Below are 23,684 nucleotides of genomic sequence, written 5' to 3' on the forward strand. Positions count from 1 at the left end.
TCAGCAGGCCTACCTTCTCAGATACCTGTGGATACGGTCACCAGGCCTTCCTTCTGAGCTAACTCTGAGTACAGACACCAGGGCTTCCTTCCGAGGTACCTCTGGGTTCAGTCATCAGGCCTTCCTTCTGAGGTACGTATGGGTAGAGTCACCAGGGCTTCTTTCTAAGGTACGTCTGGGTACAGTCACCAGGCCTTCTTTCCGAGGTACCTCTGGGTACAGTCACCAGGCCTTCCTTCCGAGGTACGTCTGGGTACAGTCTCTAGGCCTTCCTTCTGAGCTATGTCTGGGTACAATTACCAGGCCTTCCTTCCGAGGTACCTCTGGGTACAGTCACCAGACTTTCCTTCTGAGGTACCTTTGGGTACAGTCACCAGGCCTTCCTTCCGAGGTACGCCTGGATACTGTCATCAGGCCTTCCTTTTCAGGTTCCTCTGGGTACTGTCACCAGGCCTTCCTTCCGAGGTAACTCTGTATACAGTCACCAGTCCTTCCTTTTGAGGAACCTCTGCGTACAGACACCAGGCCTTGAACCCGAGATACCTCTGGGTACAGTCACCAGGCATTCGTTCCAAGGTACCTCTGGTTAAAGTCAGTAGGTCTTCCTTCTGAGGTACCTCTGGGTAATGTCTCCAGGGCTTCCTTCTCCAGTACCTCTGCGTACAGTCAACAGCCTTCATTCTCAGGTACCTCTGGGTACAGTCACCAGGCCTTCATTCTGAGGTACCTCTGAGTACAGTCAGCAGGGCTGCCTTCTCAGATACCTCTGGGTACAGTCACCAAGCTGTCCTTTTGAGGTACTTCTGGGTGCAGTCACCAGGCTTTCCTTCTGAGGTACCTGTGTGTAGAGTCACCAGGTCTTCATTCCGAGGAACCTCTGGGTACAGTCAACAGTCCTTCCTTCCAAGGTATCTCTGGGTATAGTCACCAGTCCTTCCTATTGAGGTATCTCTGGGTACAATCATCAGACCTTTCTTCCGAGGTAACTCTGCGTACAGTCATCAGACCTTTCTTCTGAGATAACTCTGGGTACAGCCAGTAGGCCTTCCTTCTTAGGTACATCTGCGTAATGTCACCAGGCCTTCCTTCCGAGGTACCTCTGGGTACAGTTACCAGACCTTCATTCTCACGCACCTCTGTGTTCAGTCACCAGGCCTTCCTTCGAGGTACCTCTGGGAAGAGACACCAGGCCTTCCTTCTGAGGTACCTCTGGGTACAGTCACCAGTTCTTCCTTCTCAGATACTCTGGGTACAGTCACCAGGCCTTGCTTTCAATGTAACTCTGGGTACAGTCACCAGCTTTTCCTTCCAGGTACTTCTGGGTACAGTCACCAGGCCTTACTTCCGAGGTACTTCTGGGTACGGTCACCAAGGCTTCCTTCCAATGTACCTCTGGGGACAGTCACCAGGCCTTCCTTCCAGGTACCTCTGGGTACATTCAGCAGGTCTGCCTTCTCAGATACCTCTGGGTTCTGTCACCAGCCCTTCCTTCTGAGGTACCCCTGGGTACAGTCACCAGGGCTTCCTTCCGAGGTACCTCTGGGTACAGTCATTAGGCCCTCCTTCCGAGTTATACATGCGAAGAGTCACCAGGTCTTAATTCTGAGGTACCTCCGGGTACAGTCACCAGGCCTTTCTTCCGAGGTACGTCTGGGTAGAGTCTCTAGGCCTTCCTTCCGAGGTTTCTCTGGGTTCCGTTTCCAGGCCTTCCTTACGAGGTACCTCTGGGTACAGTCACCAGGCCTTCCTTCCAGATACCTCTGGGTACAGTCAGGAGGCCTCCCTTCTCGGATACTTCTGTGTTCTCTCACAAGGCCTTCCTTCTGAGGTACCCCTGGGTACAGTCACGAGGCCTTCCTTCTGAGGTACTTCTAGGTACAGTCACCAGGCCTTCCTTCTCAGATACATCTGGGTACAGTCACCAGGTCTTCCTTCTGAAGTACCTCTGGGTACAGTCACCAGGCCTTCCTTCCAGGTACCTCTGGGTACAGTCAGGAGGCCTGCCTTCTCAGATCCTTCTGAGTTCTCTCACCAGGCCTTCCTTCTGAGGTACCTCTGGGGACAGGCACCAGGCCTTCCTTCCGAGGCTTGTCTGGGTATCGTTTCCAGGCCTTCCTTCCGAGGTACCTCTGGGTACAGTCACCAGGTCTTCCGTCTGAGGTACCTCTGGGTACAGTCACCAGGCTTTCCTTCCCAGGTACACCTGGGTACTGTCACCAGGCCTTCCTTCTGAGGTATCTCTGAGTACTGTCACGAGGCCTTCCTTCCGCGGTACCTCTGGGTACAGGCGCCAGTCATTGCTTCCGATGTACCTCGTAGTACAGTCACCAGGACTTTTATCCGAGGTACCTCTGGGTACAGTCACCAAGTCTTCCTTCCTAGGTAACTCTGTGTTCAGTCACCAGTCCTTTCTTCCGAGGAACCTCTGGGTACTGTCACCAGGCCTTCCTTCTGAGCTACCTCTGGGTACAGTCACCAGGCCTTCCTTCCCAGGTACGCCTGGGTACTGTCACTAGGCCTTCCTTCTGAAGTATCTATGGGTACTGTCACCAGGCCTTCCTTCTGAGGTTTCTCTGGGTACAGGCACCAGGCATTGCTTCCGATGTACCTCTGGGTACAGTCACCAGACCTTTTACCCGAGGTACCTCTGGGTACTGTCACCAAGCCTTCCTTCTGAGGTACCTCTGAGTACAGTCAGCAGGGCTGCCTTCTCAGATACTTCTGGGTACAGTCACCAAGCTTTCCTTTTTAGGTACTTCTGGGTGCAGTCACCACGCCTTTCTTCAGAGGTATCTCTGGGTACAGTCACCCGACCATCCTTCTGAGGTATCTGTTTGTAGAGTCACCAGGTCTTCATTCCGAGGTACCTCTGGGTACAGTTACCAGGCCTTCATTCTCAGGCACCTCTGGATACAGTCACCAGGCCTTCCTTTTCAGGTTGCTCTGAGTAAAGTCAGCGGGCCTTCGTTCCGAGGTACCTTTGGGTATAGTCATTAGGCCTTGCCTCCGAGGTATGTATGGGTACAGTCACCAGGCCTTTCTTCCGAGGTACCTCTGGGTACAGTCACCAAGCCTTCCTTCCGAGGTACGTCAGGGTACAGTAAACAGACCTTCCTTCCCAGGTACCTCTGGGTACAGACACCACGCCTTCCTTCCGAAGAACCTCTGGGTACTGTCTCCAGGCCTTCCATCTGAGGTAATTCTGGGAAGAGTCACCAGACCTTTCTTCCGAAGTACCTCTGGGTACCCTCACCAGGCCTTCCTTCTGAGGTACATTTGGGTAAAGGCAGCAGGCCTTCCTTCCGAGGTACCTCTGGGTACAGTCACCAGGTCTTCCTTCCAGTGTACCTCTGGGTATGGTCACCAGTCCTTCCTTCCGAGGTATCTCTGGGTATAGTCATCAGACCTTTCTTGTGAGATAACTCTGGGTACAGTCAGTAGGCCTTCCTTCTGAGGTACATCTGGGTAATGTCACCAGGCCTTCCTTCCGAAGTACCTCTGGGTAGAGTTACCAGGCCTTCATTCTCAGGCACCTCTGGGTACAGTCACCAGGCCTTACTTCTGAGGCAGCTGTGAGTACAGTCAGCAGTCCTTCCTTCCGAGGTACCTCTGGGTATAGTCATCCGGCCTTGCCTCCGAGGTATGTATGGGTACAGTCACCAGGCCTTCCTTCCGAGGTAAGTCAGGGTACAGTCAACCTGCTTTCCTTCCCAGGTACACCTGGGTACTGTCACCAGGCCTTCCTTCTGAGGTAAATTTGGGTACAGGCACCAGGCCTTCCTTCCGAGGTACCTCCGGGTACAGTCACCAGGCCTTCCCTCCGAGGTACCTCTTTGTACAGTCACCAGGCCTTTCTTCCAAGGTACCTCTGTGTATGGTCACCAGTCCTTCCTTCCGAGGGACCTCTGCGCACAGTCACCAGACCTTCCTTCCGAGCTACGTCAGGGTACAGTCAACAGGCCTTCCTTCCCAGGTACCTCTGGATACAGACACCAGGGCTTCCTCCTCAGATACTCTGGGTACAGTCACCAGGCCTTCCTTTCAATAAAACTCTGGGTACAGTCACCACGCCTTCCTTCCAGGCACCTCTGGGTACAGTCACCAGGCCTTCCTTCTGAGGCACCTCTGAGTACAGTCAGCAGGGCTGCCTTCTCAGATACCTCTGGGTACAATCACCAAGCTTTCCTTTTTAGGTACTTCTGGGTGCAGTCACCACGCCTTTCTTCAGAGGTATCTCTGGGTACAGTCACCCGACCATCCTTCTGAGGTATCTGTTTGTAGAGTCACCAGGTCTTCGTTCCGAGGTACCTGTCGGCGCAGTTACCAGGCCTTCATTCTCAGGCACCTCTGGATACAGTCACCAGGCCTTCCTTTTGAGGTTGCACTGAGTACAGTCAGCGGGCCTTCCTTCCGAGGTACCTCTGGGTATAGTCATCAGGCCTTGCCTCCGAGGTATGTATGGGTACAGTCACCAGGCCTTTCTTCCGAGATACCTCTGGGTACAGTCACGAAGCCTTCCTTCCGAGGTACTTCAGGGTACAGTCAACAGGCCTTCCTTCCCAGGTACGTCTGGGTACAGACACTAGGCCTTCCTTCCGAAGAACCTCGGGGTACTGTCTCCAGGCCTTCAGTATGAGGTAATTCTGGGAAGAGTCAACGGACCTTTCTTCCGAAGTACATCTGGGTACCCTCACCAGGCCTTCCTTCTGAGGTACATTTGGGTACAGGCAGCAGGCCTTCCTTCCGAGGTACCTCTGGGTATAGTCATCAGGCCTTGCCTCCGAGGTATGTATGGGTACTGTCACCAGGCTTTTCTTAAGAGGTACCTCTGGGTACAGTCACCAAGCCTTCCTTCCGAGGTACGTCAGGGTACAGTCAACAGGCCTTCCTTCCCAGGTACCTCTGGGTACAGACACCACGCCTTCCTTCCGAAGAACCTCTGGGTACTGTCTCCAGGCCTTCCGTCTGAGGTAATTCTGGGAAGAGTTACCAGACCTTTCTTTCGAAGTACCTCTGGGTACCCTCACCAGGCCTTCCTTCTGAGGTACATTTGGGTACAGGCAGCAGGCCTTCCTTTCGAGGTACCTGCGTGTACAGTCCCCAGGCCTTCCTTCCGAAGTACCTCAGGTTACAGTCACCAGGCCTTCCTTCTGAGGTACCTCTGGGAACAGTGACCAGAACTTTCTTCCGATGTACCTCTGGGGACCGTCACCAGGCCTTCTTTCCGAGGTACCTCTGGATACAGTCACCAGGCCTTCTTCTGAGGTACCTCTGGGGACATTCACCACGCCTTCCTTCTCAGATACTCTGGGTACAGTCACCAGGTCTTCTTTCCGACGTTCCTGTGGGTACAGTCACCAGGCCTTCCTTTCAATGTAACTCTGGATACAGTCACCAGGCCTTCCTTCTCAGATACATCTGGGTACAATCACCAGACCTTCCTTCAAGGTACCTCTGGGTACAGTCACCAGGAATGCCTTCTCAGATACTTCTGGGTTCTCTCACCAGGTTTTCCTTCTGAGGTACTCCTGGGTACAGTCACCAGGCCTTCCTTGCGAGGTTTGTCTGGGTACCGTTTCCAGGCCTTCCTTCCGAGGTACCTTTGGGTACAGTCACAAGGTCTTCCTTCTGAGGTAACTCTGGGTACAGTTACCAGGCCTTCCTTCTCAGAAACCTCTGGTTACAGTCACCAGGCCTTCCTTCTGAGGTACCTCTGATTACAGTCAGCAGGCCTACTTTCTCAGATACCTGTGGATACTGTCACCAGGCCTTCCTTCTGAGGTTACTCTGGGTACAGACACCAGGGCTTCCTTCCAAGGTACCTTTGGGTATAGTCACCAGTCCTTCCTATTGAGGTATCTCTGGGTACAGTCATCAGACCTTTCTTCTGAGATAACTCTGGGTACACTCAGTAGGCCTTCCTTCTGAGGTACATCTGGGTAATGTCACCAGGCCTTCCTTCCGAGGTACCTCTGGGTACAGTTACCAGGCCTTCATTCTCATGCACCTCTGGGTTCAGTCACCAGGCCTTCCTTCGAGGTACCTCTGGGAAGAGTCACCAGGCCTTCCTTCTGAGGTACCTCTGGGTACAGTCACCAGGCCTTCCTTCTCAGATACTCTGGGTACAGTCACCAGGTCTTCTTTCCGACGTTCCTGTGGGTACACTGACCAGGCCTTCCTTCCAAGTACCTCTGGGTACAGTCACCAGGCCTTCCTTCCGAGGTACTTCTGGGTACGGTCACCAGGGCTTCCTTCCGATGTACCTCTGGGGAGAGTCACCAGGCCTTCCTTCCACGTACCTCTAGGTACATTCAGTAGGCCTGCCTTCTCAGATACCTCTGGGTTCTGTCACCAGCCCTTCCTTCTGAGGTACCCCTGGGTACAGTCACCAGGGCTTCCTTCCGAGGTACCTCTGGGTACAGTCATTGGGCCCTCCTTCGGAGTTATACATGGGAAGAGTCACAAGTCTTAATTCTGAGGTACCTCTGTGTACCGTCACCAGGCCTTTCTTCCGAGGTACGTCTAGATAGAGTCTCTAGGCCTTCCTTCTGAGGTTTCTCTGGGTTCCGTTTCCAGGCCTTCCTTCCCAGGTACCTCTGGGTACAGTCACCAGGCCTTCCTTCTGAAGTATCTCTGTGTACAGTCACCAGGCCTTCCTTCCCTGGTACGCATGGGTACTGTCACTAGGCCATCCTTCTGAGGTATCTCTGTATACTGTCACCAGGCCTTCTTTCCGAGGTACCTCTGGGTACAGGCACTGGTCATTGCTTCCGATGTACCTCTGGGTACTGTCACCAGGCCTTCCTTCTGAGGTAACACTGGGTACAGTCACCAGGCCTTCCTTCCCAGGTACTTCTGGGTACAGTCACAAGGCCTTCCTTCTGAGGTACCTCTGGGTACAGTTACCAGGCCTTTCTTCTCAGAAACCTCTGGTTACAGTCACCAGGCCTTCCTTCTGAGGTACCTCTGATTACAGTCAGCAGGCCTACCTTCTCAGATACCTGTGGGTACTGTCACCGGTCCTTCCTTCCGATGTACCTCTGGGTACAGTCACGAGACCTTCCTTTCAGGTACCTCTGGGTACAGTCAGCAGGCCTCCCTTCTCAGATACTTCTGGGTTCTCTCAAAAGGCCTTCCTTCTGAGGTACCCCTGGGTACAGTCACCAGGCCTTCCTTCCGAGGCTTGTCTGGGTACCGTTTCCAGGCCTTGCTTCCGAGGTTCCTCTGGGTACAGTCTCCAGGCCTTCATTCTGAAGTATCTCTGGGTACAGTCACCAGGCTTTCCTTCCAGGTAAACCTGGGTACAGTCACCAGGCCTTCCTTTTGAGGTTGCTCTGAGTACAGTCAGCGGGCCTTCCTTCCGAGGTACCTCTGGGTATAGTCATCAGGACTTGCCTCCGAGGTATGTATGGGTACATTCACCAGGCCTTTCTTCCGAGGTATCTCTGGGTACAGTCACCAGGACTTCCTTCCAAGGTACCTCTGTGTATGGTCACCAGGACTTCCTTCCTAGGTACCTCTGGGTACAGTCACCAGGCCTTCCTTCCCAGGTACTTCTTAGTACAGTCACAAGGCCTTTCTTCTGAGGTACCTCTGGGTACAGTTACCAGGCCTTCCTTCTCAGAAACCTCTGGTTACAGTCACCAGGCCTTCCTTCTGAGGTACCTCTGATTACAGTCAGCAGGCCTACCTTCTCAGATACCTGTGGATACTGTCACCAGGCCTTCCTTCTGAGGTTACTCTGGGTACAGACACCAGGGCTTCCTTCCTAGGTACCTTTGGGTATAGTCACCAGTCCTTCCTATTGAGGTATCTCTGGGTACAGTCATCAGACCTTTCTTCTGAGATAACTCTGGGTACAGTCAGTAGGCCTTCCTTCTGAGGTACATCTGGGTAATGTCAACAGACCCTCCTTCCGAGGTACCTCTGGGTACAATTACCAGGCCTTCCTTCCGAGGTACTTCTGGGTACAGTTACCAGGCCTTCCTTCTCAGAAACCTCTGGTTACAGTCACCAGGCCTTCCTTCTGAGGTACCTCTGATTACAGTCAGCAGGCCTACCTTCTCAGATACCTGTGGGTACTGTCACCAGGCCTTCCTTCCGATGTACCTCTGGGTACAGTCACGAGACCTTCCTTCCAGGTACCTCTGGGTACAGTCAGCAGGCCTCCCTTCTCAGATACTTCTGGGTTCTCTCAAAAGGCCTTCCTTCTGAGGTACCCCTGGGTACAGTCACCAGGCCTTCCTTCCGACGCTTGTCTGGGTACCGTTTCCAGGCCTTCCTTCCGAGGTTCCTCTGGGTACAGTCACCAGGCCTTCATTCTGAGGTATCTCTGGGTACAGTCACCAGGCTTTCCTTCCCAGGTACACCTGGGTACTGTCACCAGGCCTTCCTTAAGAGGTACCTCTGGGTACAGGACCCAGTCATCGCTTCCGATGTACCTCGGGATGCAGTCACCAGGACTTTTACTCGAGGTACCTCTGGATACAGTCACCAAGTCTTCCTTCCGAGGTAACTCTGTGTTCAGTCACCAGTCCTTCCTTCCGAAGAAACTCTGGGTACTGTCACCAGGCCTTCCTTCTGAGCTACCTCTTGGTACAGTCACCAGGCCTTCCTTCCCAGGTACGCCTGGGTACTGTCACTAGGCCTTCCTTCTGAGGTATCTGTGGGTACTGTCACCAGGCCTTCCTTCTGAGGTTCCTCTGGGTACAGGCACCAGGCATTGCTTCCGATGTACCTCTGGGTACAGTCACCGGACCTTTTACCCGAGGTAACTCTGGGTACAGTCACCAAGACTTCCTTCCTAGGTACCTCTGGGTATAGGCAGTAGGCCTGCCTTCTGAGGTACCTCTGGGTAATGTCTCCAGGGCTTCCTTCTCCAGTACCTCTGGGTACAGTCAACAGGCCTTCATTCTCAGGTACCTCTGGGTACAGTCACCAGGCCTTCGTTCTGAGGTACCTCTGGGTACAGTCACCAGGCCTTCCTTCCGAGGTACGTCAGGGTATAGTCAACAGGCCTTCCTTCCCAGGTACCTCTGGGTACAGACACCAGGCCTTCCTTCCGAAGAACCTCTGGGTACTGTCTCCAGGCCTTCCGTCTGAGGTAATTCTGGGAAGAGTCACCAGACCTTTCTTCCGAAGTACCTCTGTGTACCCTCACCAGGCCTTCCTTCTGAGGTACATTTGGGTACAGGCAGCAGGCCTTCCTTCCGAAGTACCTCCGTGTACAGTCACCAGGCCTTCCTTCCGAGGTACCTCTGGGTACAGTTACCAGGCCTTCATTCTCATGCACCTCTGGGTTCAGTCACCAGGCCTTCCTTCGAGGTACCTCTGGGAAGAGTCACCAGGCCTTTTACCCGAGGTACCTCTGGGTACAGTCACCAAGACTTCCTTCCAAGGTAACTCTGGGTATAGGCAGTAGTCCTGCCTTCTGAGGTACCTGTGCGTAATGTCTCCAGGGCTCCCTTCTCCGGTACCTCTGGGTACAGTCAACAGGCCTTCATTCTCAGGTACCTCTGGGTACACTCACCAGGCCTTCGTTCTCAGGTACCTCTGGGTACAGTTACCAGGCCTTCCTTCTCAGAAACCTCTGGTTACAGTCACCAGGCCTTCCTTCTGAGGTACCTCTGATTACAGTCAGCAGGCCTACCTTCTCAGATACCTGTGGGTACTGTCACCAGGCCTTCCTTCCGATGTACCTCTGGGTACAGTCACGAGACCTTCCTTCCAGGTACCTCTGGGTACACTCAGCAGGCCTCCCTTCTCAGATACTTCTGGGTTCTCTCAAAAGGCCTTCCTTCTGAGGTACCCCTGGGTACAGTCACCAGGCCTTCCTTCCGAGGCTTGTCTGGGTACCGTTTCCAGGCCTTGCTTCCGAGGTTCCTCTGGGTACAGTCTCCAGGCCTTCATTCTGAAGTATCTCTGGGTACAGTCACCAGGCCTTCCTTCTGAGGTACCTCTGGGTACAGTCACCAGGCTTTCCTTCCCAGGTACGCCTGGGTACTGTCACCAGGCCTTCCTTCTGAGGTAACACTGGGTACAGTCACCAGGTCTTCCTTCCGAGGTACTTCTGGGTACAGTCACAAGGCCTTCCTTCTGAGGTACCTCTGGGTACAGTTACCAGGCCTTCCTTCTCAGAAACCTCTGGTTACAGTCACCAGGCCTTCCTTCTGAGGTACCTCTGATTACAGTCAGCAGGCCTACCTTCTCAGATACCTGTGGGTACTGTCACCAGGCCTTCCTTCTGAGGTAACTCTGGGTACAGACACCAGGGCTTCCTTCCGAGGTACCTCTGGGTTCAGTCATCAGGCCTTCCTTCTGAGGTACGTATGGGTAGAGTCACCAGGGCTTCTTTCTAAGGTATGTCTGGGTACAGTCACCAGGCCTTCCTTCTGAGCTATGTCTGGGTACAATTACCAGGCCTTCTTTCCGAGGTACCTCTGGGTACAGTCACCAGACGTTCCTTCTGAGGTACCTTTGGGTACAGTCACCAGGCCTTCCTTCCCAGCTACGCCTGGGTACTGTCTACAGGCCTTCCTTTTCTGGTTCCTCTGGGTACTGTCACCAGGCCTTCCTTCCGAGGTAACTCTGTGTTGAGTCAGCAGTCCTTCCTTCCTAGGAACCTCTGCGTACAGTCACCAGGCCTTCGTTCCAAGGTACCTCTGGTTAAAGTCAGTAGGCCTTTCTTCTGAGGTACCTCTGGGTAATGTCTCCAGGGATTCCTTCTCCAGTACCTCTGGGTACAGTCAACAGCCTTCATTCTTAGGTACCTCTGGGTACAGTCACCAGGTCTTCGTTCTAGGATACCTCTGAGTACAGTCACCAGGCCTTCGTCCTCAGGTACCTCTGGGTACAGTCACCAGGCCTTCCTTCGGAGGTACCTCTGAGGACAGTCAGCAGGGATACCTTCTCAGATACTTGTGGGTACAGTCACCAAGCTTTCCTTTTTAGGTACTTCTGGGTGCAGTCAGCAGGCCTTTCTTCAGAGGTATCTCTGGGTACAGTCACCCGACCATCCTTCTGAGGTATCTGTTTGTAGAGTCACCAGGTCTTCATTCCGAGGTACCTCTGGGTACAGTTACCAGGCCTTCATTCTCAGCCACCTCTGGATACAGTCACCAGGCCTTCCTTTTGAGGTTGCTCTGAGTACAGTCAGCGGGCCTTCCTTCCGAGGTACCTCTGGGTATAGTCATCAGGCCTTGCCTCCGAGGTATGTATGGGTACAGTCACCAGGCCTTTCTTCCGAGGTACCTCTGGGTACAGTCACCAGGCCTTCCTTCCGAGGTACGTCAGGGTACAGTCAACAGGCCTTCCTTCCCAGGTACCTCTGGGTACAGACACCAGGCCTTCCTTCCGAAGAACCTCTGGGTACTGTCTCCAGGCCTTCCGTCTGAGGTAATTCTGGGAAGAGTCACCAGATCTTTCTTCCGAAGTACCTCTGGGTACCCTCACCAGGCCTTCCTTCTGAGGTACATTTGGGTACAGGAAGCAGGCCTTCCTTCCGAAGTACCTCCGTGTATAGTCACCAGGCCTTCCTTCCGAGATACCTCTGGGTACAGTCACCAGGTCTTCCTTCCAATGTACCTCTGGGTATGGTCAGCAGTCCTTCCTTCCGAGGTATCTCTGGGTATAGTCATCAGACCTTTCTTGTGAGATAACTCTGGGTACAGTCACCAGGCCTTCCTTTTGAGGTTCCTCTGAGTAAAGTCAGCGGGCCTTCCTTCAGAGGTACATCTGGGTGCAGTCATCAGGCCTTGCCTCCCACGTATGTATGGGTACAGTCACCAGGCCTTTCTTCCGAAGTACCTCTGTGTACAGTCACCAGGCCTTCCTTCCGAGGTAAGTCAGGGTACAGTCAACCTGCCTTCCTTCCCAGGTACCTCTGGGTACCCTCACCATGCCTTCCTTCTGAGGTACATTTGGGTACGGGCACGAGGCCTTCCTTCCGAGGTACCTCCGGGTACAGTCACCAGGAGTTCCCTCCGAGGTACCTCTGGGTACAGTCACCAGGCCTTCCTTCCACGGTACCTCTGTGTATGGTCACCAGTACTTCCTTCCTTGGTACCTCTGGGTACAGTCACCAGGCCTTCCTTCCCAGGTACTTCTTGGTACAGTCACAAGGCCTTCCTTCTGAGGTAACTCTGGGTACAGTTACCAGGCCTTCCTTCTCAGAAACCTCTGGTTACAGTCACCAGGCCTTCCTTCTGAGGTACCTCTGATTACAGTCAGCAGGCCTACCTTGTCAGATACCTGTGGATACTGTCACCAGGCCTTCCTTCTGAGGTTACTCTGGGTACAGACACCAGGGCTTCCTTCCTAGGTACCTTTGGGTATAGTCACCAGTCCTTCCTATTGAGGTATCTCTGGGTACAGTCATCAGACCTTTCTTCTGAGATAACTTTGGGTACAGTCAGTAGGCCTTCCTTCTGAGGTACATCTGGGTAATGTCACCAGGCCTTCCTTCCGAGGTACCTCTGGGTACAGTTACCAGGCCTTCATTCTCATGCACCTCTGGGTTCAGTAACCAGGCCTTCCTTCGAGGTACCTCTGGGAAGAGTCACCAGGCCTTCCTTTTGAGGTACCTCTGGGTACAGTCACCAGGCCTTCCTTCTCAGATACTCTGGGTACAGTCACCAGGCCTTCCTTCCGAGGTACTTCTGGGTACGGTCACCAGGGCTTCCTTCCGATGTACCTCTGGGGACAGTCACCAGGCCTTCCTTCCACGTACCTCTGGGTACATTCAGCAGGCCTGCCTTCTCAGATACCTCTGGGTTCTGTCACCACCCCTTCCTTCTGAGGTACCCTTGGGTACAGTCACCAGGGCTTCCTTCCGAGGTACCTCTGGGTACAGTCATTGGGCCCTCCTTCGGAGTTATACATGGGAAGAGTCACAAGTCTTAATTCTGAGGTACCTCTGTGTACCGTCACCAGGCCTTTCTTCCGAGGTACGTCTGGATAGAGTATCTAGGCCTTCCTTCTGAGGTTTCTCTGGGTTCCGTTTCCAGGCCTTCCTTCCCAGGTACCTCTGGGTACAGTCACCAGGCCTTCCTTCTGAAGTATCTCTGTGTACAGTCACCAGGCCTTCCTTCCCTGGTACGCATGGGTACTGTCACTAGGCCATCCTTCTGAGGTATCTCTGTATACTGTCACCAGGCCTTCCTTCCGAGGTACCTCTGGGTACAGGCACTGGTCATTGCTTCCGATGTACCTCTGGGTACTGTCACCAGGCCTTCCTTCTGAGGTACTTCTGGGTACAGTCACAAGGCCTTCCTTCTGAGGTACCTCTGGGTACAGTTACCAGGCCTTCCTTCTCAGAAACCTCTGGTTACAGTCACCAGGCCTTCCTTCTGAGGTACCTCTGATTACAGTCAGCAGGCCTACCTTCTCAGATACCTGTGGGTACTGTCACCAGGCCTTCCTTCCGATGTACCTCTGGGTACAGTCACGAGACCTTCCTTCCAGGTACCTCTGGGTACACTCAGCAGGCCTCCCTTCTCAGATACTTCTGGGTTCTCTCAAAAGGCCTTCCTTCTGAGGTACCCCTGGGTACAGTCACCAGGCCTTCCTTCCGAGGCTTGTCTGGGTACCGTTTCCAGGCCTTGCTTCCGAGGTTCCTCTGGGTACACTCACCAGGCCTTCATTCTGAGGTATCTCTTGGTACAGTCACCAGGCTTTCCTTCCCAGGTACACCTGGGTACTGTCACCAGGCCTTCCTTAAGAGGTACCTCTGGGTACAGGACCCAGTCATCGCTTCCGATGTACCTCGGGATACAGTCACCAGGACTTTTACTCGAGGTACCTCTGGATACAGTCACCAAGTCTTTCTTCCGAGGTAACTCTGTGTTAAGTCACAAGTCCTTCCTTCCGAAGAACCTCTGGGTTCTGTCACCAGGCCTTCCTTCTGAGCTACCTCTTGGTACAGTCACCAGGCCTTCCTTCCCAGGTACGCCTGGGTACTGTCACTAGGCCTTCCTTCTGAGGTATCTGTGGGTACTGTCACCATGCCTTCCTTCTGAGGTTCCTCTGGATACAGGCACCAGGCATTGCTTCCGATGTAAATCTGGGTACAGTCACCAGACCTTTTACCAGAGGTAACTCTGGGTACAGTCACCAAGACTTCCTTCCAAGTTACCTCTGGGTATAGGCAGTAGGCCTGCCTTCTGAGGTACCTCTGGGTAATGTCTCCAGGGCTTCCTTCTCCAGTACCTCTGGGTACAGTCAACAGGCCTTCATTCTCAGGTACCTCTGGGTACAGTCACCAGGCCTTCCTTTTGAGGTATCTCTGGGTACAGTCTGATTACAGTCACCAGGCCTTCCTTCTGAGCTACCTCTGGTTACAGTCACCAGGCTTTCTTCCCAGGTACGCCTGGGTACTGTCACCGGGCCTTCTTTCTGAGGTAACACTGGGTACAGTCACCAGGCCTTCCTTCCGAGGTACTTCTGGGTACAGTCCCAAGGCCTTCCTTCTGAGGTACCTCTGGGTACAGTTACCAGGCCTTCCTTCTCAGAAATCTCTGGTTACAGTCACCAGGCCTTCCTTCTAAGGTACCTCTGATTACAGTCAGCAGGCCTACCTTCTCAGATACCTGTGGGTACTGTCACCAGGCCTTCCTTCTGAGGTAACTCTGGGTACAGACACCAGGGCTTCCTTCCGAGGTACCTCTGGGTTCAGTCATCAGGCCTTCCTTCTGAGGTACCTCTGATTACAGTAAGCAGGCCTACCTTCTCAGATACCTGTGGATACTGTCACCAGGCCTTCCTTCTGAGGTTACTCTGGGTACAGTCACCAGGCCTTCCTTCTCAGATACTCTGGTTACAGTCACCAGGTCTTCTTTCCGACGTTCCTGTGGGTACACTCACCAGGCCTTCCTTCCAAGTACCTCTGGGTACAGTCACCAGGCCTTCCTTCTGAGGTACTTCTGGGTACGGTCACCAGGGCTTCCTTCCCATGTACCTCTGGGGACAGTCACCAATCCTTCCTTCCAGGTACCTCTGGGTACATTCAGCAGGCCTGCCTTCTCAGATACCTCTGGGTTCTGTCACCACCCCTTCCTTCTGAGGTACCCCTGGGTACAGTCACCAGGGCTTCCTTCTGAGGTACCTCTGGGTACAGTCATTGGGCCCTCCATCGGAGTTATACATGGGAAGAGTCACCAGGTCTTAATTCTGAGGTACCTCTGGGTACCGTCACCAGGCCTTTCTTCCGAGGTACGTCTGGGTAGATTCTCTAGGCCTTCCTTCTGAGGTTTCTCTGGGTTCCGTTTCCAGGCCTTCCTTCCCAGGTACCTCTGGGTACAGTCACCAGGCCTTCCTTCTGAAGTATCTCTGTGTACAGTCACCAGGCCTTCCTCCCCTGGTACGCATGGGTACTGTCACTAGGCCATCCTTCTGAGGTATCTCTGTATACTGTCACGAGGCCTTCTTTCCGAGGTACCTCTGGGTACAGGCACTGGTCATTGCTTCCGATGTACCTCTGGGTACAGTCACCAGGCCTTTTACCCGAGGTACCTCTGAGTACAGTCAGTAGGGGTACCTTCTTATATACCTTTGGGTAAAGTCACCAAGCTTACGTTTTGAGGTACTTCTCTGTGCAGTAACCAGGCCTTCCTTCTGAGGTATCTCTGGGTACAGTTACCAGGCCTTAATTCTCAGGCACCTCTGGGTACAGTCACCAGTTCTTCCTTCTGAGGCAGCTCTGAGTACAGTCAGCAGTCCTTCCTTCCGAGGTACCTCCCGGTACAGTCACCAGGCCTTCCTTCTGAGCTACCTCTTGGTACAGTCACCAGGCCTTCCTTCCCAGGTACGCCTGGGTACTCTCACTAGGCCTTCCTTCTGAGGTATCTGTGGTTACTGTCACCAGTCCTTCCTTCCGAGGTACCTCTGCGTACAGTCACCAGGCCTTCCTTCCGAGCTACGTCAGGGTACACTCAACAGGCCTTCCTTCCCATGTACCTCTGGGTACAGACACCAGGCCTTCCTCCTCAGATACTCTGGGTAGAGTCACCAGGTCTTCTTTCCGACGTTCCTGTGGGTACAGTCACCAGGCCTTCCTTTCAATGAAACTCTGGGTACAGTCATCACGCCTTCCTTCCAGGCACCTCTGGGTACAGTCACCAGGCCTTCCTTCTGAGGTACTTCTGGGTACAGTCACCAGGCCTTCCTTCTCAGATACATCTGGGTACAGTCACCAAGCCTTCCTTCCGATGTACCTTTGGGTACAGTCACCAGGCCTTCCTTCCGAGGTACCTCTGGATACAGTCACCAGGTCTTCCTTCCAATGCATCTCTGGGTATGGTCACCAGACCATCCTTCCGAGGTATATCTGGGTATAGTCATCAGACCTTTCTTGTGAGATAACTCTGGGTACAGTCAGTAGGCCTTCCTTCTGAGGTACATCTGGGTAATGTCACCAGACCTTCCTTCCGAACTACCTCTGGGTAGAGTTACGAGGCCTTCATTGTCAGGCCCCTCTGGGTACAGTCACCAGGCCTTCCTTCTGAGGCAGCTCTGAGTACAGTCAGCAGTCCTTCCTTCCCAGGTACCTCTGGGTATAGTCATCCGGCCTTGCCTCCGAGGTATGTATGGGTACAGTCACCAGGCCATTCTTCCGAGGTACCTCTGGGTACAGTCACCAGGCCTTCCTTCCGAGGTACCTCTGGTACAGGCACCAGTCATTGCTTCCGATGTACCTCTGCGTACAGTCACCAGGCCTTTTACCCAAGGTACCTCTGGATAAAGTCAACAAGTCTTCCTTCCCAGGTACCTCTGTGTTCAGTCACCAGTCCTTCCTTCCGAGGAACCTCTGGGTACTGTCACCAGGCCTTCCTTCTGAGGTACCTCTGGGTACAGGCACCAGACATTGCTTCCGAGGTACCTCTGGGTACAGTCACCAGACCTTTTACCCGAGGTACATCTGAGTACAGTCACCAAGACTTCCTTCCAAGGTACCTCTGGGTATAGGCAGTAGACCTGCCTTCTCAGGTACCTGTGGGTAATGTCTCCAGGGCTTCCTTCTCCAGTACCTCTGGGTACAGTGAACAGGTCTTCATTCTCAGGTACCTCTGGGTAGAGTCACCAGGCCTTCGTTCTGAGGTACCTCTGGGTACAGTTACCAGGCCTTCCTTCTCAGAAACCTCTGGTTACAGTCACCAGGCCTTCCTTCTGAGGTACCTCTGATTACAGTCAGCAGGCCTACCTTCTCAGATACCTGTGTGTACTGTCACCAGGCCTTCCTTCTGAGGTAACTCTGGGTACAGACAGCAGGGCTTCCTTCCGAGGTACCTCTGGGTTCAGTCATCAGGCCTTCCTTCTGAGGTATGTATGGGTAGAGTCACCAGGGCTTCTTTCTAAGGTACGTCTGAGTACCGTCACCTGGCCTTCTTTCCGAGGTACCTTTGGGTACAGTCACCAGGCCTTCCTTCCCAAGTACGCCTGGTTACTGTCACCAGGCCTTCCTTCCGAGGTACCTCTGGGTACAGGCCCCAGTCATCGCTTCCGATGTACCTCCGTGTACAGTCACCAGGCCTTCCTTCCGAGGTACCTCTGGATACAGTCACCAGGTCTTCCTTCCAATCTACCTCTGGGTATAGTCACCAGTCCTTCCTTCCGAAGTATATCTGGGTATAATCATCAGACCTTTCTTGTCAGGTAACTCTGGGTACAGTAAGTAGGCCTTCCTTCTGAGGTATATCTGGGTAATGTCACCACAACTTCCTTCCGAACTACTTCTGTGTAGAGTTACCAGGCCTTCATTCTCAGGCACCTCTGGGTACAGTCACCAGGCCTTCCTTCTGAGGCAGCTCTGAGTACAGTCAGCATTCCTTCCTTCCCAGGTACCTCTGGGTATAGTCATCCGGCCTTGCCTCCGAGGTATGTATGGGTACAGTCACCAGGCCTTTCTTCCGAGGTACCTCTGGGTACAGTCACCAGGCCTTCCTTCCGAGGTACCTCTGGTACAGGCACAAGTCATTGCTTCCGATGTACCTCTGGGTACTGTCACCAGGCCTTTTACCCAAGGTACCTCTGGATAGAGTCACCAAGTCTTCCTTCCGAGGTACCTCTGTGTTCAGTCACCAGTCCTTCCTTCTGAGGAACCTCTGGGTACTGTCACCAGGCCTTCCTTCTGAGGTACCTCTGGGTACAGGCACCAGACATTGCTTCCGAGTTACCTCTGGGTACAGTCACCAGACCTTTTACCCGAGGTACCTCTGAGTACAGTCACCAAGACTTCCTTCCAAGGTACCTCTGGGTATAGGCAGTAGGCCTGCCTTCTGAGGTACCTGTGAGTAATGTCTCCAGGGCTTCCTTCTCCAGTACCTCTGGGTACAGTGAACAGGCCTTCATTCTCAGGTACCTCTGGGTACAGTCACCAGGCCTTCGTTCTGAGGTACCTCTGAGTACAGTTACCAGGCCTTCCTTCTCAGAAACCTCTGGTTACAGTCACCAGGCCTTCCTTCTGAGGTACCTCTGATTACAGTCAGCAGGCCTACCTTCTCAGATACCTGTGTGTACTGTCACCAGGCCTTCCTTCTGAGGTAACTCTGGGTACAGACACCAGGGCTTCCTTCCGAGGTACCTCTGGGTTCAGTCATCAGGCCTTCCTTCTGAGGTATGTATGGGTAGAGTCACCAGGGCTTCTTTCTAACGTACGTCTGGTTACAGTCACTAGGCCTTCTTTCCGAGGTACCTCTGGGTACAGTCAGCAGGCCTTCCTTAGGAGGTACGTCTGGGTACAGTCTCTAGGTCTTCCTTCTGAGCTATGTCTGGGTACAATTACCAGGCCTTCTTTCCGAGGTACCTCTCGGTACAGGCAACAGACGTTCCTTCTGAGGTACCTTTGGGTACAGTGACCAGGCCTTCATTCCCAAGTACGCCTGGGTACTGTCATCAGGCCTTCCTTTTCAGGTTCCTCTGGGTTCTGTCACCAGGCCTTCCTTCCGAGGTAACTCTGTGTTCAGTCACCAGTCCTTCCTTCTGAGTAACATCTGCGTACAGTCACCAGGCCTTGTACCCGAGATACCTCTGGGTACAGTCACCAGGCCTTCGTTCCAAGGTACCTTTGGTTAAAGTCAGTAGGCCTTCCTTATGAGGTACCTCTGGGTAATGTCTCCAGGGCTTCCTTCTCCAGTACCTCTGGGTACAGTCAACAGCCTTCATTCTCAGGTACCTCTGGGTACAGTCACCAGGCCTTCGTTCTAGGATATCTCTCGGTACAGTCACCAGGCATTCGTTCTGAGGTATCTCTGGGTACAGTCACCAGGCCTTCCTTCTGAGGTACCTCTGAGTACAGTCAGCAGGGCTGCCTTCTCAGATACCTCTGGGTACAGTCACCAAGCTGTCCTTTTGAGGTACTTCTGGGTGCAGTCACCAGGCCTTCCTTCTGAGGTACCTGTGTGTAGAGTCACCAGGTCTTCATTCCGAGGAACCTCTGGGTACAGTCAACAGTCCTTCCTTCCAAGGTACCTCTGGGTATAGTCACCAGTCCTTCCTATTGAGGTATCTCTGGGTACAGTCCTCAGACCTTTCTTCCGAGGTAACTCTGGGTAGACTCATCAGACCTTTCTTCTGAGATAACTCTGGGTACAGTCAGTAGGCCTTCCTTCTAAGATACGTCTGGGTAATGTCACCAGGCCTTCCTTCGAGGTGCCTCTGGGAAGAGTCACCAGGACTTTCTTCTGAGGTACATCTGGGTACAGTCACCAGGCCTTCCTTCTCAGATACTCTGGGTACAGTCACCAGGTCTTCTTTCCGACGTTCCTGTGGGTACAGTCACCAGGCCTTCCTTTCAATGTAACTTTGGGTACACTCACCAGGCCTTCCTTCCAGGTACCTCTGGGTAAAGTCACCAGGCCTTTCTTCTGAGGTACTTCTGAGTACAGTCACCAGGCTTTCCTTCTCAGATACATCTGGGTACAGTCACCAGGCCTTCCTTCCGATGTACCCCTGGGTACAGTCACCAGGCCTTCCTTCCAGGTACCTCTGGGTACAGTCAGCAGCCCTTCCTTCCGAGGCTTGTCTGAGTACCGTTTCCCAGCCTTCCTTCCAGGGACCTCTCGGTACAGTCACCAAGCCTTCCTTCTGAGGTACCTCTGGGTACAGTCACCAGGCTTTCCTTCCCAGGTACACCTGGGTACTGTCATCAGGCCTTCCTTCTGAGGTATTTCTGGGTACTGTCACCAGGCCTTCCTTCCGAGGTACCTCTGGGTACAGCCCCAGTCATTGCTTCCGATGTACCTCGGGGTACAGTCACCAGGACTTTTACCCGAGGTACCTCTGGGTACAGTCACCAAGTCTTCCTTCCCAGGTACGTCTGTGTTCAGTCACCAGTCCTTCCTTCCGAGGAACCTCTGGGTACAGTCAGCAGGCCTGCCTTCTCAGATACTTCTGAGTTCTCTCACCAGGCATTCCTTCTGAGGTACCTCTGGGTGCAGTCACCAGGCCTTCCTTCCGAGGCTTGTCTGGGTATCGTTTCCAGGTCTTCCTTCCAGGGACCTCTGGGTACAGTCACCAAGCCTTCCTTCTGAGGCACCTCTGGGTACAGGCACCAGGCTTTCCTTCCCAGGTACAACTGGATACTGTCACCAGGCCTTCCTTCTGAGGTATTTCTGGGTACTGTCACCAGGCCTTCCTTCCGAGGTACCTCTGGGTACAGTCACCAAGTCTTCCTTTCGAGGTAACTCTGAGTTCAGTCACCAGTCCTTCCTTCCGAGGAACCTCTGGGTACTGTCATCAGGCCTTCCTTCTGAGCTACCTCTTGGTACAGTCACCAGGCCTTCCTTCCCAGGTATGCCTGGGTACTGTCACTAGGCCTTCCTTCTGAGGTATCTGTGGGTACTGTCACCAGGCCTTCCTTCTGAGGTACCTGTCGGTACAGGCACCAGGCATTGCTTCCGATGTACCTCTGGGTACAGTCACCAGACCTTTTACCCGAGGTACCTCTGGGTACAGTCACCAAGACTTCCTTCCAAGGTACTTCTGGGTTTAGGCAGTAGGCCTGCCTTCTGAGGTACCTCTGGGTAATGTCTCCAGGGCTTCCTTCTCCAGTACCTCTGGGTACAGTGAACAGGCCTTCATTCTCAGGTACCTCTGGGTACAGTCACCAGGCCTTCATTCTCAGGTACCTCTGGGTACAGTCACCAGGCCTTCCTTCTGAGGTACCTCTGAGTACAGTCAGCAGGGCTGCCTTCTGAGATACCTCTGGGTACAGTCATCAAGCTGTCCTTTTGAGGTACTTCTGGGTGCAGTAACCAGGCCTTCCTTCTGAGGTACCTGTGTGTAGAGTCACCAGGTCTTCATTCCGAGGCACCTCTGGGTACAGTCACCAGGCCTTCGTTCTGAGGTACCTCTGGGTACAGTCACCAGGCCTTCCTTCTGAGGTACCTCTGAGTACAGTCAGCAGGGCTGCCTTCTCAGATACCTCTGGGTACAGTCACCAAGCTGTCCTTTTGAGATACTTCTGGGTGCAGTCACCAGGCCTTCCTTCTGAGGTATCTGTGTGTAGAGTCAAGAGGTCTTCATTCCGAGGCACCTATGGGTACTGTCACCAGGCCTTCCTTCCAAGGTACCTCTGGGTATAGTCACCAGTCCTTCCTATTGAGGTATCTCTGGGTACAGTCATCAAACCTTTCTTCCGAGGTAACTCTGGGTACAGTCACCAGACCTTTCTTCTGAGATAACTCTGCGTACAGTCAGTAGGCCTTCTTTCTGAGGTACATCTGGGTTATGTCACCAGGCCTTCCTTCCGAGGTACCTCTGGTACAGTTACCAGGCCTTCATTCTCACGCACCTCTGGGTTCAGTCACCAGGCCTTCCTTCGAGGTACCTCTGGGAAGAGTCACCAGGCCTTCCTTCTGAGGTACCTCTGGGTACAGTCACCAGGCCTTCCTTCTCAGATACTCTGGGTACAGTCACCAGGTCTTCTTTCCGACGGTCCTGTGGGTACAGTCACCAGGCCTTCCTTTCAATGTACCTCTGGGTACAGTCACCAGGCCTTCCTTCCAGGTACCTCTGGGTATAGTCACCAGACCTGCCTTCCAGGTACCTCTGGGTACATTCAGCAGGTCTGCCTTCTCAGATACCTCTGGGTTCTGTCACCAGACCTTTCTTCTTAGGTACCCCTGGGTACAGTCACCAGAGCTCCCTTCCGAGGTACCAATGGGTACAGTCATTAGGCCCTCCTTCCGAGTTATACATGGGAAGAGTCACCAGGTCTTAATTCTGAGGTACCTCTGGGTGGAGTCACCAGGCCTTTCTTCCGAGGTACGTCTGGGTAGAGTCTCTAGGCCATCCTTCCGAGGTTTCTCTCGGTTCCGTTTCAGGCCTTCCTTCCGAGGTACCTCTGGGTACAGTCACCAGGCCTTCCTTCTGAGGTACTTCTGGGTACAGTCACCAGGTCTTCCTTCTCAGATACATTTGGGTACACTCACCAGGCCTTCCTTCCGATGTACCTCTGAGTACAGTCACCAGGCCGTCCTTCCAGGTACCTCTGTGTACATTCAGCAGGCCTTCCTTCCGAGGCTTGTCTGGGTACCGTTTCCAGGCCTTCCTTCCGAGGTACCTCTGGGTACAGTCACCAGGCCTTCCTTTTGGGGTACCTCTGGGTACAGTCACCAGGCTTTCCTTCCCAGGTACGCCGGGGTACTGTCACCAGGTATTCCTTCTGAGGTATCTCTGGGACTGTCACCAGGCCTTCCTTCTTAGATATATCTGGGTACAGACACCAGGCCTTCCTTCCGAAGAACCTCTGGTTACTGTCTCCAGGCCTTCCGTCTGAGGTAATTCTGGGAAGAGTCACCAGACCTTTCTTCCGAAGTACCTCTGGGTACCGTCACCAGGCCTTCCTTCTGAGGTACATTTGGGTACAGGCAGCAGGCCTTCCTTCCGAAGTACCTCCGTGTACAGTCACCAGGCCTTCCTTCCAATGTACCTCTGGGTATGGTCACCAGTCCTTCCTTCCGAGGTATCTCTGGGTATAGTCATCAGAACTTTCTTGTGAGATAACTCTGGGTACAGTCAGTAGGCCTTCCTTCTGAGGTACATCTGGGTAATGTTACCGGGCCTTCCGTCCGAGGTATCTCTGGGTACACTTACCAGGCGTTCATTCTCAGGCACCTCTGGATACAGTCACCAGGCCTTCCTTTTGAGGTTGCTCTGAGTACAGTCAGCGGGCCTTCCTTCCGAGGTACCTCTGGGTATAGTCATCAGGCCTTGCCTAAGAGGTATGTATGGGTACAGTCACCAGGCCTTTCTTCCGAGGTACCTCTGGGTACAGTCACCAAGCCTTCCTTCCGAGGTACGTCAGGGTACAGTCAACAGGCCTTCCTTTCCAGGTACCTCTGGGTACAGACACAACGCCTTCCTTCCGAAGAACCTCTGGATACTGTCTCCAGGCATTCCTTCTGAGGTAATTCTGGAAAGAGTCACAAGACCTTTCTTCCGAAGTACCTCTGGGTACCCTCACCAGGCCTTCCTTCTGAGGTACGTTTGGGTAGAGGCAGCAGGCCTTCCCTCCGAGGTACCTCTGGGTACAGTCACCAGGTCTTCCTTCCAATGTACCTCTGGGTATGGTCACCAGTCCTTCCTTCCGATGTATATCTGGTTATAGTCATCAGACCTTTCTTGTGAGATAACTCTGGGTACAGTCAGTTGGCCTTCCTTCTGAGGTACATCTGGGTAATGTCACCAGG

This window comes from Loxodonta africana, chromosome Y (genome assembly GCF_030014295.1).
Source record: "Loxodonta africana isolate mLoxAfr1 chromosome Y, mLoxAfr1.hap2, whole genome shotgun sequence".
Taxonomy (NCBI): domain Eukaryota; kingdom Metazoa; phylum Chordata; class Mammalia; order Proboscidea; family Elephantidae; genus Loxodonta; species Loxodonta africana.